At 39.3% G+C, this 18670-nt stretch overlaps 1 protein-coding gene and 1 long non-coding RNA gene across 1 annotated transcript in view; one reads left to right on the top strand and one right to left on the bottom strand.

Moving 5' to 3' along the window:
- LOC140693565 (uncharacterized) overlaps window positions 1–18670 on the top strand; it is a 545747-nt gene that overhangs the window by 98584 nt on the left and 428493 nt on the right.
- Window positions 1–18670, bottom strand: part of LOC140693594 (uncharacterized) — a 115803-nt gene that overhangs the window by 40407 nt on the left and 56726 nt on the right. The gene's annotated exons all lie outside the window — the stretch shown is intronic.

Raw genomic sequence — 18670 nt, 5'->3', positions numbered from 1 at the left:
TGGGTAAAGTGAAAGGCTGTTAGATGTGTGGTCTGGGAGCTCTGGTGAGAGCCAGTAGTGAGTAGGGGGCGCGGAGAGAGACTTTCAAATCATTTTGTCTTGTGAAAATACATACAAGAATGAGTAATGACACAACCCCTGTATATTCTGGATTTAAAACCCAGTAACATTTTGCTATATTGACTGCAGGGGTTCTTAATTTTTTAATAGAAATAAAATAAATAGAAACAAAATAGTGGAGTTAATGAATATCTTAGAGTTATGTGTGTCCTTGTATGTATTTTCATACCTCATCTGTTTATAAACATAATCTACAAAAAGTTAACTTGCTTAGCATTAGATTTAAACAGAGGGACGTGACACACTCTGTTGGTGGTTCAAGGTGATTTCTTGGGCAAATTATGTAGCCTCTCTGTGCCTTAGTTGCATCTTCTGTGACTGCCCCCATGCCCCTCATCACAGCTGATTTCCTAGACTAGATGTTGGGAGGGAGGCTGCTGAAGGGAGTAAGAGGTGGCAACTGCTAGGGTCACTGAAGAGAGAGACAAAAACAGATTAAAGCCGAGAAACTGAGTGCTAATACCCTCAAAGGAGAAAGAATCCCTTAGTTTTTTGAGCCACTTAGCCTAAGAGAAAGAAAATCATGTGGATCCAAAGCTCTTGAGCATATGAGTATTGTGGGTGGGAGGGTTTCATCAGAAAAGGGTTGAGAAAAGGCCTTTTGGTTTCCCTTTACGTTTCCAGTAAGGATGAGGTGCAGAAGAAAAACCGCCCGTTTCACAGTTGAAGGTGCTGTTTTGTGCGAAACTGACCGAAGGTTGGAAACCATTCATCAGTGGTGCTGGCAAAAGAAGAGACTGCTGGATTGGGTGGGGCACTTGCTGTGACTTCCAGGTGACCTGCTGGCTGGGGGCTGTGAGGCGGGCAGTAGGTTTGCAGTGTGACCTGGGTATAATCCCTGGCAGTGAGGCTGCTGATCTGACTAGCAGAGCTGGGCAGACACCGTCCTAACGGGGCTGCTAGGGATGAGGCCTGGGATACCTGCCATGCTGAGGGCGAGAGGAGAGCTCCCCTGAGGTTGTGTCCCTGTGAAGATTAGAAACGTCCTCCTGCAGGGGAGGAAGAGCCTCTGAGCAGCGGGCCGGATGCACAGGCAAGACCAGCCTGAGCACGGAGATTTCAGGAAGCCGGAATTCATACAGGCCCGAACAGCCTTGTTCCTGAGAAACTGGAGGGAAAAGATGCTGCAAATGCAGGCTAAGTTCAGACACTATTGTGTGTCATGAGTGATAGGAAAAGACTGTTCAGGCAGCCACGAGAGAACCCTGTGGTTGTCCCAGTTGGGCGTCACACAGGAGGGAGGAGCAGAGTTATATACTTTGCCACTTATTAGCTGTGTGACTTTGAGCAATATCACCCCACTTCTCTCTATATATATCTACATCTGTAAAGAGACACAGTGACAAGCTCGTGTCATCAGAATGCTTTGTTTAGCTCTGATCCCCTTTGTCCAGTCCTGTCAGTGCTGCCCTGCAAGGTTCTGCAGTGGCTGCTCTTGCCCTGTGATGGGAGGGCATAAAAGGGCATTGTAGCACCCGAGGGCAGAAAGGGGTTGCTTTAAAAGCAGACATGTAGCCTCCTGCAGCTGCAGACCTGCATGCAGTTTGGTTCATGGTCGTGGAGAGGACTTTGGAGGCCTTAGCGTCGTCTTAAGACTTGTTTTCCCTTGGGACCTGATTTGCCTTTGCAGATTAATGTTGAAGATTTGGGCTTCTGGCAAAGCTGTTTTCAGAGATGGGTATATACGTAAAATATCAGATAAAATAAAATGATTTATTTAACGTGAGCGACTTTGCAGCTGTTGGGAAGAGCTGTGTTGGCCTGGTCTCCACGGAGGACACCAAGGGTCAGCAGAGCGTGCGGGAGGGAAGGCAGCCTGCAGTGCTTCTGCGGGGGGTTCTCCCCAGCATGGTGCTCTGCTGAGTTGACTTTTCTCTGAGTTTGGTTGCCAGAGGAGCAGACAGCAAAGTAATGAGTTCTGGAGGGATTGTATAATGACAGGAAGAAATAGGAACCTGGAGATTTTCTGGACTAAAACACGCTTTTGGTTCCTGATTCAGTGTGTTCCATTACAGAATTGATGAGTTGTGTCTACTCTGGGACTTCATTGAAATAAACGTTCAGCCTAAATGTTAAGGGATTTGGTTTATTTGGCTGGAGGACTCGAGCCGGGATGACAGCCTCTCAGATCACTCTGAGGGTCTGCTCCCAAGAGGTAGGGGAGGAGCTAGGATAAATAGAATCTTTACAACAAAGATCAGGTAATTGGAACAATAAAATATTGCTTGTTATCTAAAGAAAACCAGATATCTCAAGTTCAAGTATTTAGTGGTTTTCTATGTATGGTGGGAAGCAAACATTTGGGTCATTGAATTCATTCCTTTGGCAAGCCCCTGGCTATCTAGGGCCAGTATCCTGTCCTTTCTTACTCTGAGTCTGCTCAGAGGGCACCACTGTGAGTGGCTGAGAGGCCGGGCTGTAGGCATGTACTCGCTGGGGGTTGGCAGCAGCTGCTGATGACTCGGATTCAGCATTCTTTGTTTACTGTCATGGTTGCAGTATTTTCATGCACATTGTAGTATTTTCATTCACAGTGTTCCCCCTTGGTCCTAAATTCGACCAATATTTTGAGAGACATTTCATGACCAATTTTGTCCCACGTTGCTAGGATGGCTCATTCCTAGTTCAGGTGAAGAATCTTCTGAGTTGCCATTCAAGGTGTTAGTTTTTTTTATCAGGCCCTGTTGATACTAAAAGTTCTCTGGATCACCTGTCTTACTACTCTATTATGATCCAGGAAGTGTTTAACCTTCTTTGCTCATTCCCATACCTAGAATCACACTATTATATTTATTTTATTCAGGGTTATAAATTTTATCTGTTTCTTCAAGATGTTTAGCCATCATCAATCTTGTGGGCCTAGTTACACATTGGGAAATGTAATAGACAACAATTTTATAAAATAGACAGGATATAAGTAATACAGCTAGTAACATTAATAAAGTCACGAGTAAGAATTTAATAGTCGAGAAGTTGTATTTTTGGGTTAAAATTTTGCTTGTGTTTCTGAGTTTGATCCTATGAGAAAGTTCATATTTATGGTCAGGGTCAGAGCAGGTATTAATTGGCCAGTTGAAATCTCCCACCTTGTAAGATCAACAGTGGCCTAAACAGAACTATAATTTCTTTTTAGAATAATGTTTCTGAGGGCTACCTAGTTAGAGCCTTGTATTAGGGAAACCCACCAAGGTAACACAGAAGTACTAGACATAGGTAATTTATCATAAACTTAACAATTGGAGTAGTTCATAATCAAAGGTTGGAGAAATTATCAAAGTAATTGGTATACAGTCCTGGTCCGGTGTCTTGGGTCAGCAGTCTAGCTCAGATGTCGTCTTCTTCTCATCCTGGTATGGAAGCTTTTTCTCCATTTGGGCATTGTTTTAAGGTGAGCAGCGCTCTATAGGCCAGTGCACTGCAGGGGCTGTTTCAGATAGGAAATGAATCCGAGACTCCGTTTCCTTCAGCTTTGGTGTGTATGGTCTAGTTAAGAGTATCTGAAAAAGGGTCTTTCCATTCAGGTTGGAGACAGTTCTTTAAGTCATGCCTGTTTCAGCATGCATAATCCCCTGGCTGCAGGTCATGGGGCATTGGAATTTTACCCAAGGATAGATTACTGAGCTTCAGAATCAAACCTAGAGTATTCTTTTCATAATTCAATTAAACTGTACAGCAGTGTGACATAACAGCAAGGAATGATCTGGGAAGTGTCTTAGTAAATATGGACCTCAATTAACAAAACTAGAATTTAATATCGACTAAAATATAATTTTTTTCTCTCTAAAGTTACCCTCAGTTTTCTCAAATATAGCCAAATCAAGATTAATTTCTTTACAAATTAAATCTGATTATTTGATCATATAGGCTTTTTAAATTGACTGTGTTGGAAGTTTTAATACGGAGTCTCAGGGTAGAATGTTAATAAGGTTTTCTAAGGCCAAGAAAGCCACGTCAAGGCTTTTCATGGATTTTTGTCTTACAGATTTAGGTAAATTCTTTTCTCTTTAAAATCCTTAAAATACCTTTATACTCCTATATCTCTTAGGAGATGATCTCCCTAATTTGTCTGATAGAGCCACTGGGGACCTAAGTATTTTTAGTCTTTTGAGGGATCAGATAGAGAGAAAAGATAACTGTTCCAAGTCTGTATACATAGTTATAATTTATCAAATTGCTGTGAACCATAACTAGCTTAAGGAGAAGAGATTCTTTATGTCTGGGAAACAGGTTAAAAGGCAGTAGTATTTCAAACAATATCAAAAATTATAACCATATTCAGCTGGTTAATCAGTCCCATGTAACTAATTCTTTTAATGAGAGTTTTCATTAGAACTTTAAAATGTCTTACCCAGTTTAGTTCAGTGCTGTAGTTTGAAATTTATTAGAAATCAGTAAATCTCCTTGAAGAGAAAGCATTTTGCAAAACCATCAGAAGAAAACAATTAACTGTCTATAAATGACAAAAGATTTAAAAGCATGGTTAAACACCGTTACACTATAATCAATAAAGAAACCTGTTCACTATACCCATAATTATCACTGGTAACATTTCAGATAAACCAGAATTTTAGGGAGTCCATATAATTTCTACAATACCTATATTAATAATATTTCTCATTCAATATAACCTTAGAAGTTTTATGATTCATTTGACAATTCCATGTTATTTAAAATGCCAAATGAAACTTTATAGTTAAAAATCTCTCTTTGGGATGTTTCAGGGGCCTTCTGTAGCATCCCAAACTTAACTGGAGATTAAAAGAATTTTAATTAATTAAATTAATTTTTATTTAATTAATTAGAATTTTATATTTGGGGAGCTTTTTGAAAGATTTCAGAACACTTGATCAGATAAACATATAGATCACTGTAATGTAGTACTAATTCATTAACAAGAAAATATGTCAAATGTAAAGGCAGAACAGATCAGCTAAGTGGTATAAGAAGTTTTACAATCTGTTACTGAAGGTGGATTAATATTTTAAGAAAATTTTTTCCTCTTAACAGAGAGAAAACCAAATCTAATCTTGTTCCAGCTAACTTCTAAGATTCATTTACGTTGCCCAATTTGATTCTAAACTTAGCCAATTCTGACCACGTACAAAACTTTCCTCAGGGTTCCTTTTCCACAAGCCTTCCACAGCTTTCTATACTTATATTAGTGTGTCCCTTATTTTGTCTTCCATTCAGAGGTAACCAGCTTCAGGAGAAAGTCACTATTTTTCATTAACAAAGTATTATTCCATTCTTACATCTTCCTTTATGCATTTATATTACTTTCCTAGGATACTGAGATCATTCCCTTACTAATAGAGACTATTTCTGTGTGACACCAACCATTTATTAATATTTCTAAACACCTTTAGTTTCACTGTAAGAGGAAGTTAAATGTTAAGTAATTCATATTTCAATCTTATTTTATCTGAAAATGGCATAGATATTTAATAAAATCTTGTCATTTAACTTAATTTAGCACAACTCTAGAATTTAAAGATATCAAACATTTAGAGATTATTTTAAGCATACATTTTAAAAATATATTTTAAATATTTACCCAAAGCTCTCATCTCATTTGCATTTAATTTACTTAAAATTTTACCACAGCACATTACTGTTATTTTTTTTTTTGACAAATCTGCAACAGATATAACAGGATCTTATTTGACTTTCATTAAACCTAGGTACAGTAAAGGTATTATAGTTAAGATGGATGATTTTAAAGATGTCTATATTTATTAGAACATACTTAAACTAAACAATATCAAATATTACCTTAATATTGAATATTTTCCAATTCACATGACACTGAAAGTCAATTTGTTAAGTTTTTATTTTAAAAATACTTAATTTTTAAGCTCTTATATTTTTACATCAATTAAGCAGAGCTCTTTGACTTCGAAATTTTTTTTTTTTAGCAGTAGAAATATCTCACTTCTATAATCTGTATGCAGGCTTATAAACAGACAAAAGCTAGAGATCTCATAGCTTCACTTTAAAACTTACTTATATTTATAATAATAGTTGGAGTAAGCTGAATTTGCTTGCTCAAATCACTAAGGCTTACTATTTATGAAACAGATAATTAAGATTTCCTCACAAAGTCTGAAGGACCCGTCAGAGTTCTGAGTTCTAAAATGCCAAAAATTTCATGGCCTCAAGTTTTATTTCGTTGAGCTAATTAGGCTCAGTCCTAGGTCACTGTTTGTTGTATTTATATTTCTGATCTGCAAGACAAAGACACTCTCTTCCAGGTCCCCAGATAAATGCTCTGTCACCCAGACCCAATTTTATCTCCTTAATTGGCATTTTTGTATCAGTGAGAAGAGCTGTAAACAAAGAATTCCATGTTTTAAAACTAAGGTTTTCTTTATTTTGTCTTCCAAAGCTTGCATAAGACATTTATTAAGGTCTCTTTTCCTTGAGTTATAAGTTAAACCCAGGGTAAACCTATATTTTTTTTTTTAGCTACTCAAATTACTTTTTAGATTTACGTTATATTGGACGTCTCAAGTAACTATATTGGTTTCCTTTAATTTGTTCAATTAATATTTTCAGAGGGATAGACATGTGCCCAGCCTTATAATACCAAGAAGGGGAAGCGTTTTTCCACTGAAACATATCTATCCCACAACATAAGCAAAAGGTTTATATAAAGACCATCTAAATATACCAATTTCACAAACTTTTATCTCAATTTTATTAAATCTTATACCTTTAATTTTTATATTTATTAAGTTTAATCAATAATTCTTATTTCTAGAAGGAGTGACAGAAACCTTTTTTTTGTGGATGTACATTGTATATAATTTTATAGAAGTCTCTAGGATGCCCAAGTTTCAGCCAAAGAGCTTAGGCCCTTCTCGATTTTTAATTTCATTAATTGGTCTGTTGTCCCAATCCTTGATCAAGTATTTCAGTCTACATATAAATATATTTTAAACTGTGGTAAATAAAACGGACTTGTTTGAACTTTAATGTTGGGGGGGAGTAGGTGAACTCTTTGGCCCTTTTTTTTTTAACTTTATGTAGTGTAGTATCAAAACCCTGTATGTAAATCCAAAAATGTCCATTTTATTGATCTCATTCAAAATAACCATATAAAAATATTTATCCTTTTGGGATAAGCCACTTATCTGTTTTTTTGACATTTTTACAATCCTTTTTCCAGTTATTCAACCTAATTAACATTAATTATACTAAGTTTTTATTAGCATCTCTAGAAACATTTATCAGAAAGGAAAAACAAAAATGTAGCTTTTCAAACCAGTTATATTTTTATATCTGAGTTCTTAGGTTAACCATTAGATATATTTTTCTGCATTTAAACTTTATTTTAATAGGTACCAATAAAACAGCCATTTATAATGAGATCTCTTTAAACTTTCACCAATTAAAAAGTTTTTCCAAATTAAAAAATCCATCATATGGCCATCAATTTATATAGATATAAATATATATATATATATATATATATATATATATATATATATATATATATATATATATAGTGATTTTAAACCAATAAGATGAAGAGGCCCTTCCACATGAGAGTCGGGGTGTTGCCTAAATAAAATTCAAAGGTTTACTCTCCAAAAGCTTAAAGCCTTCGTGGTCCAGGCTGATGCAACAAAGTTTAAGATGGCAAAATATCTGAAAATTGGTACAATCAAAGAATTGCTTAGAATCCCAATTTATTTGCGTGGCCACCGTATGTACACAATACTTGAAACTTTTGTATGGCAGAGTCCAAGGTTTCCTTTAAAAACTAAACTAAACATATATATACTTACATGCACACACTTAAAACATCCAGAGAAAGATAAAACGTTTACATTTCAAGGACACAGGAAGAGAAATCCAAGTTCCCACTAAAGGGGATTTTGTTTTTATAAGTTCAGAATGCCAAAAAATGTTTTTATCAGGCCTGGTTATTTCCAGAGTGAGTTTTTTTTTTTTTCTTATTCCCGATTAATGTTGTAAGTTTTGTATGTACATAAATCTGGCTGGGGTTTTACTTGGAGACTGGCAATCTGTCATTTCTTTTTCTTTTCTTTTCTGTTCTTTATTTTTTTTTTGAAAGTTCTATTCCCCATTGTAAGGTCGGGTTCTCAGAATAAATTTGCTAGTAAGATTTCCCACAGGGACAACTCTGTGGCATGAAGTCTTTGTGTCTACCACTCCTGGAAGATTCCCTGTCACCCGAGAAAGCTGTTACCAGCCAGGGGGATGGTCCAAAATTTGGAGTTGAAAGTTTCCTCATAAGAGTTTTACTTTTATCCTGAAAAATTCAATGGAGGTAACCAAATTGAGGAAAACATTAGACCAGCCTCTAACCTAACCACTCAGTCCTGAACCCAGTGTCTTTCAACTTGGACCCACTCGGGATGTCTCCACTGGGTGGGTAATTCACCTCAGGTTCTTTCAACTGGAGGGCCACGTACCTGGATACACCGCCAGATAAAACTTAGGATCATCAACCAATATGTGAGATCTGAGAACCAGGAGAGACTCAGCCAAATTCATCTGGACCCCCCGAGGAGGCGGATGAGCACAAAGGGCCACTGCTGGTACCAAGGCTCTGGTTACTTGGAGAGTTCAGGTGGAGAGAAATCTGCTGTGGTGCTTCATGGTGTCCAAAGCTGTTGACTGAAATAAACATGCAGCCTAAAAGTTAAGAGTTATGTTTCATTTGGCGGGAGGACTCGAGCCAGGATGACCGTCTCTCAGAACTCTCTGAGGGACTGCTCCCAAGAGGTTGAGGAAGAGCTAGGATATATAGGAGCTTTACAACAAAGACCAGGTTGTTGGAACAATAAAAGATTACTTGTTATCTAAAGAAAGCCAGGTATCTCAAGTTCAAGAATTTAGTGATTTTGTATGAATGGGAGGAAGCAAATATTAGGACTCACTGAATTCATTTTTTAGACAAGCACCTAGCTATCTCGGGCCAGTAGCCCGTCCTTTCTTATTCTGAGTCTGCTCAGAGGGCACCATTGTGAGTTGCTGCAGTGGCTGGGCTGCAGGCCTGTCCTCGCCGGGGAGTGGCGGAAGCCTTTAATGACTTGGTATCAGTATTCTTTGTTTACTGACATGGTTGCAGTATTCTCATTCACATTGTAGTATTTTCGTTCACAGACCGAATATGGATAATCTGCAAACTTGGAAAGCAACCGAGATGGAATTACTGCAGATACCTTCTGCTTTAATAAGCCGTGTGCAAACATAAACACGGAGGAAGCATACACTTGGATTTGGAGGTGTAGGAAAGGGATCCTGCACATTGCAGGAGAACGCAATGCAGAATTCCTTAAGTCCAACTTTCTTTACTGTAGTGGTTTCTGAGAACAGTTTATGGTAATTAAACAACATTGACAAACGGTGGCACACATTGCTTTTAAGAGATGGCCGGCTGCAAACTTTTATATTGGACAGGTGGAATTCATAGGCAAGTGGTCAGGTGGATGGGAGAGAAATGGAGCCAAGGCCTGGGCCCAGATTCCGGTTTAAATTGCCATTTCTTCACCATAGGGCCTTGGAATAGAATGCATACTCTCAACCTGTTGGTGAAATGTGAAATGGGCATGATAATATTCATTTCTTCCTGGGATTGTTGTAAGATCTAAAGAGTATTATAGCACACATGAAGCATTTAACACCCTGGCACTTAGCAGTGTTCACTGTGTGGGGCCGCCCCGCTTAGCGTGCGTCAGAGCCGTAAAGGCAGCATTTGTCTGTTGAGGATGCACTTGTAGCCCCTTGGCTAGGTTGTGAATTTGTTGATTTCCTTTAATACTTGTAACTCTGTGTGACATGGGCAGTTATTTTCATGGACAGATGAGGAATCTCAGAGTAAAGAAGACTGTGTAATTTGCCCAAGGTCAGACCATAATTTTGGGTGCAGGGGCCTCAGTTCAGCATGGGCCCCTGGGCCTTCTGCTCTCTCCGTTCAGCACCAGAGCCAGATATGGAGTTGGCTGTTTCCCTGCCCAGAATATCCGGCAGGACCCAAGACACACCTGGCCCTGTGCTGCTTGAGCAAAAACTCCGGAGGAGAGGCAGTTACAAAAGGGATAAACATAAAAACATACGACAGCAAACTGTGATCAGCTCTGAGAAGGAAAGGAACACGTCTCGCCGTACAGAGCTGGGAGCTTTCCCGTCTGGGCTGCTCTGGGGGCGTTCATCTCAGCTAAACAAGTTCTGCTGTTGCAGCAAGGCAGGAAGGCAGGGCGCATGTGGGCAGGTAGACAGGGCCTCATTGATCGTACTCATTCCCCATTAAGCGGCAGCTTTCACGGGCACTTACCTAGTAAACATTGGCCATAATCTTCACGCAATTTGCTTGGTAGTTTTATTGACCCCAGCTTTGAGATGAGGTCATTGAAGCTGGGGAGTTTGCTGCATGCCCGTGATTACCTTGCAAATACCCCCACTGGTCTTTCAACCCAGACTGGTGTGGCTGTCATGCCCCATCCCTGTGAATGGCATCGTGTAGCTTCTCCCAAGTGGCCCAAATGACTGACATTGATATGCTTAATTCGTAGGAAATGGTATGTGGCAATAAGAGAAAAAGGTAGTAAGAAATTGTTTGGAAAACAAGAAAAAAACCTATTCTTCCCCAGCTGGGGGAGCGTAACCTGTATCACCCACCCTAATCACTGCCTGTCACCTCCTCCCTGAGGATTCTGTGTTCAGAAGCCACTCTGAGCCTTGGGAGAACATTTTTCCTCATGACACTTTTGACTAGGACCCGCGACATCTCTGTCCCTGGTTAACACTATCTTCAAAGCCGTTTAAATTTTTTGCAGGTTCCTCCACTCTGATGTAAGAATACCCTGTATAACTTCTTGATGCAGCTCCTTAATGAAGATCTTGTGATGGAAACCTAGCCAAAACTGGGATGTATGCACATAGTGACTGCAACTTCAGCACATTGTGAGTTCATAATCAGAGGGGTGGGTGACTCAGGAAAGGCTTTTTTAAGGTAACAAGGGGAAAGTGAAAGGACGCTTGCTGTGTGAGAAAGAAACATCTCGGTCACAGCCAGCAAGACACCTGTGTTCATGATGGGGTGTGGCGAGTGCAGAGTTCTCACAAAGAAAGAAGTGATGTGATGGGAGGGAGGACAGTTGGGTAATTTATTGGGGAGGAAAAAAGTGGGCTGAACATTTCCTGGTTGAACAAGAGGATTGTGACATGACGTGCTTGTATTTTGGAGAGAAGGGTTTTGTGGGGACAGGCCTAGGAGTACGCTGTATGGCTGGGGAGTCAGCACAACAGAGAAACACAGAGAACCGGGCAGACCCCAAGGCCCAAGCTGGGGGAGAGGCTGCCCGCAAATTGGAACCCTGGAAGCTGGTTCTGTCCCTTAGCTGGGGCCTCAGACGTCACTTCACAGCCCAGTCCTGTTGATACAAGAATAAAAAACGTTGGGCATGAGAAGGGCTGTGTCCCAGGCTTTCGTTGAGCCCCTGGGATGTGCCCCACCAGATTTTGTTCTTTGACTTCATGCAGTAAAGAATTCAAGAGCAAGCTAGTGTTGAGTAAAGGTATATATATTCAGACAGATACATTGAAATGCAAGAGAAACGTCACGAGGTGTGGGGGTTTCATGCACAGATTGGAAGTAGGTACACACTCCACAGACAGAAGGTCTGTCTTCTCCAAAGAGGGACAGAGAGTGGTGACCGCGAGGTGGCGCTGTGTTGCTTGTTTTCTTGGGCTTGGTGGTTTCATATGCTAATAAGTAGAAGGACCAGCCTTAGGGCAAGGGGCTAGGATTCCCTGGGAGTTGGCCATTTCCCACCCTTTGACCTTTTGTGGCTATCATTGGGACTGCCATGGTGCCTGGGGCATGTTATTCACCAGGTTACTATTACAATGGATGTTTACTGAAGCTCAAGATCTGCTAGAAGTTAAATCTCTTCATCCTGAGCCTCAAGGCCTATTGGGGGTTGAATCCTTCACCATTTTGATGTCAATTGCTGCGGCCTTCCTTGAATGGCTGTGCTCTTCCCCCTTCCATCCTGTATCACTGTGATGACACAAAGACAGCAAAGGCCGGGCCCTAACCGTGCTCCTGCATTTAACGGCAGGAGGTGTGGTGTGGGCTTATGATGACTCTGAGTGGTGAGAAGGATGTTTCAGATTTTCCCACGTGAGACATGGGGATTTACCAGCAGCCTCCCCAGATTTATCTCACGGGCATTATCGCTTGTGTTGTTATGGAAACAAAAGGCCAGCCAAGAAATAAGAATCACACAGAGGGTTGGAGTACTGAGATTTATTACGCTGGCGGGCTCAGAGGGGTTTCTTTTCCAAAGCTCTGAGCACCTCCAAGACGTGCACATGAGGTTTTATAGGGTTAATTACAAGTATGGGGCTATTACCCAATAAGGCTCAAACAACAAAAAGCAAGGAATCAGTACACTGAAGCTTATCAATTTGGAACAGATCACGTTACTGACAACTGTTGACCTTGGATTTCCGGGTTAGCTTATTAGCCCAGTAAACTGACACTAAACTTCGGATTTACCAGGTACCCCAGCAAAACTTAGATCAGGGAACCGACACTTATCACACTTTGATTTGTGACTTAGCTTGTTAGCCCAGCTGGGGTTTTCCTTCAGTGTCACTTACCTTTTGAATTTTTCTTTTTTTCTTTTTTTTAATATTTAATCCAAATTTAATATCAGGGTTCTTTGGGAAAGAAATTTCTCTTTTTCTTTTCTTTGGTGATCTTTTAGGGGGGCAGTTAATTAGATGTATGAACCTGTTAGTGGAAGCCCTGGGGCTTCAACCCAGGACCCCGTGCACGCTAAGCACACGCTCTACCACCCGCCCCATCATCTTTTCTTTTTGGTTTCGCTGCCAAGAATCCTACAGCTGAATTTCTAGTCAGCCTTAACACTTGCCCTGACTTCATGGAATCCATTTTTATGAGTTTACTTCCCCCTGGTTTCATTTAAGTATTGAATCTTCATTTTCTCTTCACTCTCAGTTTTGCCTTTTTGTTGTTATGGTTGTTAAGCTGTGTTTAACAGAATTGTTTAAATTCTCTTTTAGCAAGAGGCTGAATGTAAATAAATATGTAAGCAAACAGCACAATTAAATGCTTTTATACATTCTGAGCTGTTTAGTAGTAACTTAAAAACCGAATTGAATATTAAAGTGATAGCATTTTAAAAATATTTTTTAATTTTTCATAAAAATATAGCTGATTTAAAATATGATATTAGTTTCAGGTGTACAATAGATGCTCCATTTATAGTTACTGTAAAATATTGTCTGTATTCCCTGTGTTGTAAGATACATCCCTCTAGCGTGTTTACATTACATGTTGCAGTTTGTATAAGAAAGTTGGGTAACGCAGAGTCTGGAACGTGGCTGTGTATGACTCAGGTTCACGCTCACCCTGCCTGTCAGAGCTCAGGCCTTCACTCCTTTCTGCAGGGGAGCGAGTGGAGGCAGCTCTCATCAGCGCTGTCACCACCCTCTGAGTGGCAGTGACAGCAGTGACTGTGTGTGGACATGCAAATTGTTTTTCCAAGAGCTTTATATGCGTTTCTGCATTTAATAATTAAAGCCCTCCTGTGAGGAAGCGTTTTAAGTTTTTAATGCATAATACATTTTATTTTGATATTGATAGATTTCAAACCTCTGGAAAATTTACAGGAGTAGTACAATAAACGCTTAGATACAGTTCACTTTAAAGGGCACTATTTGGCTTTTTGTGTCTGGCTTATTTTAGCATAAAATTTCAAGGTTCATCCATAATTGTAGCCTGAATCAGTACTTTATTCTTTTTGCTTGATAATATCCTTTTCCTTTTTTTTTCGTTTTTGGTCTATTTAAAAATATTTTCATTGAAGTCTTGTTAGTTTATAATTTTGTGTTAGTTTCTTGTGTACAGCACAACACTTCAGCTAAATAGGAACCTACCTGTATTCATTTTCATCCTCTTTTTAAACATAAGTTACTATAAGATATTAAATATATTCTCCTGTGCTATACAGTATAAACTTGCTGTTTATTCTTTACATACTCAGTATCTGCAAATCTTGAACTCCCAATTTATTCTTCCCACACCCTCTCCCCACTGGTAACCATAGTTTGGTTTCTATGTCTCTGTGTCTGTTTCTGTTCTGTAGATAAGTTTATTTTGTTGTTTCTTTCTATTTTTTTTTTTAGAGTCCACATTTGAGCAATCTCATATGGTATTTTCCTTTCTCTTTCTGGCTTACTTCACTTAGAATGACATTCTCCAGGTCCATTGATGTTGCTGCCAATGTCATTATTTTATTATTATTTTATGGCTGAATAGTAGTCTATTGGACAAATATGCTGCAACCTCTTTATCCAGTCATCTCTCAGTGGACATTTCGGTTGCTTCCATGTCTTGATATTGTAAATAGTGCTGCTGTGTACATTGGGGTGTAGGTGTCTTTTTCAATTAGGGTTCCTTCTGGATATATGCCCAGGAGTGGGATTGCTGGGTCATCTGGGAGGTCAATTTTATGTCTTTAGAGGAACATCTATACACTTTTCCACAATGGCTCCACCAAACTGTATCCCCACCACAGTGTAGGTGTGTTCCCAATTCTCCGCAGACTTTCCAGTATTTATTGTCAGTGAACTTCTGAATGATGGCTATTCTGACTGGTGAGAGGTGATACTTGATTGCAGTTTTGATTTGCATTTCTCTGATAATGATATTGAATATTTTTTCATGTGGCTACTGGCCGTTTGTAAGTCTTCATTGGAGAAATGTTTCTTTAGGACTTCTGCCAATATTTGAATTGAATTGTTTGTTTTTCTTTCTTATTAAGTGTAAAAACTGTTTACATATTCTGGGAATTAAGCCCCTAGCAGTTTCATTTATTGTAAATATTTTCTCCCATTCCATAGGTTGGTTGTCTTTTTGTTTTGCTTACTGTTTCCATAGCTGTGCAAAAGCTTGTAAGTTTAATTAGATCCCTCTTGTATATTTTTGGTTGTTTTTCTATTGCTTGAGTAGACTGCTCTAGGAAAACATTGCTGAGATTTATGTCAGATGTTTTGCCTATGGTTGCTTCTAAGAGGTTTATAGTGTCTTGTCTACATGTTTAAGTCTTTAACACATTTTGTATTCATTTTTGTATATTCTGTGAGGGAGTAGTCTAACTTCAATGATTTACATGCAGCTGTTAAGTTTTCCCTACACCATTTGCTGAAGAGGCTGTCTTTACTCCATTGTATTTTCTCACCTCCTTTGTCAAAGTTTCAATGACCAAAAGTTTGTGGGCCTATTCTTGGTAATTTTGTTTATCCGTTCATTGATGGATGGATATTGTTAGTAACTTTTGGCTACTCTGAATGATACTGCTATGAATATTGATGTGAAATTTTTTATGAGAATATGTTTTCATTCTGTTGGCTGTACATTTGCCCCGCCATATCTGTAGTTTCCACTACATGAATCCAGATGGTTGATTGTAAAGGGACTCGAACATCCTTGGATTATGGTATCCAGGGTGTGGGGTTCCTGAAACCAATCCCCCAAGGATATTGAGAGATGACTCTATATGTAGGAGTGGAATTGCTGAGACATATAACTCTTAGCTTTTGAGGAAATACCAGACTTCTCCAAAGAAGCTGCAACATTGTTCCTTTCCCCTGGCCACATATGAGGTTTCTCTGCCTCCTGAACGACATTTGTTATTGTCCATGTTTTGGTTATAACCATCCTAGTGGGTGTAAAATGAGATCTCATTTTGTTTTTGACTTCCCTAGTGATGCTGAGCATCTTTTCATATGATTATTGGCCATTTGTATATCTATTTAAATTCGTGGTAAATTTAAAAATTGGGTGTATTTTTTTGTATTGTTCAGTTGTAAGCATTCGTTATATATCCTGGATACTACTCTCTTATTAGATACATGCTTTGCAAAATTTTTCTTCTCTTCTGCACATTGTCCTTTAACTATATTTTTTTTTTAACATTAAAACAATTTCTTTACAAGGGAGGTAGTTAGATGTAAAGATTTATTTTTTTTTTTTTGCAAAGCACGCACTCTCTGACTTGAGATACCCTTTTCCCCTGTCATTTCACTTTCTTGATGATGTCCTTTGTAAGAAAAAGGTTTTAGTTTTGATGAAGTCCAGTTTATCTGCTTTTTCCTTCTATCACTTGTGCTCTTGGTTTTGTATCTAGGAAACCAAAGCCTATCCTAGGCCCACAAAGATTTATACTGTGTCTTCTTTTAGAAAGTTTATAGGTTTAATTTTTACATTTCTGTCTGTGATCTATTTTCAATTAATTTTATTTGTTATATAAAATATGGGTGTTCAGATTCCAGATTGATTCTTTTGCCTGCAGATACCCAGCTGTCCCTGAACCATTAGTTGAATAGACTATTCTTTCAATGGAGTGTTTTTGGCCCCCTAGTGGAAAAGTGTCTGTAAATGTAAGTTTTTCCCCGTGGGTTTTTATTGTGTCTTTTAGATTTATTTATCCAAACTTATGCCAGTATCATACTGACTTAGTACTATAGCATTTTAGTACACTTTAAAGTGAGTCCTCCAACTTTACTCTTCTTTTTCAAGGTTGTTTTGCTGTCCTGGGCCCCTTGCAAGTCCATGTGAATTTTGGGATCAGTTTTTCAATTTTGCATAGAAGTCAGCTGGAATTTTGATAGGGATTCCACTGAATATATAGTTCACTTTGAGGATTCTTAACATTTTTAATAATATTGTCAATCATTCCATGAAAATGGGATGTCTTCCATATATGTAGATCTTTTAAAATTTATTCTGGTGATACTTCAAAAAGTTCAATGTACAAATCTTGTAAATTTTTGTTAAATGTATCTCTCACTTTATTTTTAATGCTGTTGTAAATGGAAAGGCTGAATTTCTTATGGGTGGGACTATGTATCAATCTTCTTATTTGTAGAATTCCTTCACAACAAATACCCTTGGTATATATTTGCTACATAAATCTATCCACAACTATTCCCCGCCCCGTGTTATAAGAAACCAAGACCCAAGGTAAGCTACTTGAAAACACCTATGTGGAAGTGAGAAATGAGACCCTTGGGTGGGTCTTTGTGCAGATGATACTGAGAGCTTATTCTGAATGGCTTCTTCTTAATTACTTTTAAACAACCCTTTCAGTGTATTTAGTCAGATACATTAAGATTATGCCCTTTTGATGTGCGGAGTACCTAAGACTATAATTTTCAAATAAATTCTAGTGAGAGTGTTGTACTTGAAACCTAATTTGCATCAATCTTTGAAGATTTATGTTTCAGGAGCTTTGACTAAAGAACAACTGTCTTTATTCTATAATGAGAACTAAATACTCAAGCAACATGTAAGAGTTTGAGCAAACTGCCCCCGCCCTGTAGTGCTGGGTGGCTGCAGCTGTAACTGGAGTCAGCACTTACCTCTCCCAGTATGCTTGTGCTGATCTGCTCAAAGTGGTTCGTCCAACAGTTTGTCAGTAGTCTGTTGGACAAAGTCATAAAACATTGATTGAAGGTTGCTAGAATGCAATATATTCTTATTAATATTAAGTAAGCACATATTGAATGCTTACTGTATGATGGAATTGCCCCTCAGCCTCACATGAATATTATTTCTCTTGAAACCTCACATATTTCCTTGTTATTCTCACTTTACAGATAAGGAGACTGAGAATTAGGTCTTCTCTCTTTTGGGGGGAGCTCATTATTAATGATGGGCAGTTGTAAGGAAAAAGATATTGATTCATCATGAGAAAACATTTTTGTGAGAGTCAGCAATGAAGAAGATGAACACTGAAGAAGGTGATCATTGTTCGACTGAGACAAGCCCTGGGTTGTGCGGAGTCAGCATCCCTGTCCTAGACACGGCACGTGTAGAGCTGCCTGGTGGGTGAGGCGGCGCGGCCGTGCAGGGAAAGCGGATGCTGGGGCCTTAGGCTGTGCTCAGGCCTGGTTGGGCTTTCTCCTAAGGGGAGTGAACCATCATTGACAGATTTTAAGTAGGAGAGTGGGGTGTTCTCATAGTTCATATTTGTCTTCTAGAATGTTTGGAAACATTTAGAAGGCTTGGCAGGAGATGATGTGATGAGTCAGAGTAGGGTGGCTGCGAGGTGTAGCAGTGTCCAATTTTCAAGTGGTTTTCAGGCCCAGGCTTGTGGCTTAGTAGCCGTGTCAGTTTGAATGACGCACGCAAGGAAGTGAAACAATTTATCTAATCAATTGAAGCAGTGATGTACCCAATTCCCAGGACTGTTGTGGAGATCCAGTGAGATAACGTTTGCAGTGTGCAGCATGGTCCCAGCACAGAGTCAGTGCTGAGTGAGTGACAGTGAGTATCTGGTAGGTCAGGTGTGGGTGGTGGGACTCGGTGTCTGAGGATATCTGGGCCCTGAAGGAGGGGTCCATTCACATCTGTGAGTGATGGGCCTGAGTTGGGAGACGCAGGGAGACCTTACCCTCCGACCAGGGGCCCTGGTAAGGACGGTTATGGGAGGAACACCGTGAAGTCAGCTCTTTGCATGTGGAGTTGGAGCTGCCTTTGAGA

This window comes from Vicugna pacos, unplaced genomic scaffold (genome assembly GCF_048564905.1).
Source record: "Vicugna pacos unplaced genomic scaffold, VicPac4 scaffold_19, whole genome shotgun sequence".
Classification (NCBI taxonomy): Eukaryota; Metazoa; Chordata; class Mammalia; order Artiodactyla; family Camelidae; genus Vicugna; species Vicugna pacos.
The sequence above is the reverse complement of the archived record's forward strand: the minus strand, read 5'-3'. Positions and strand labels throughout refer to the sequence as shown.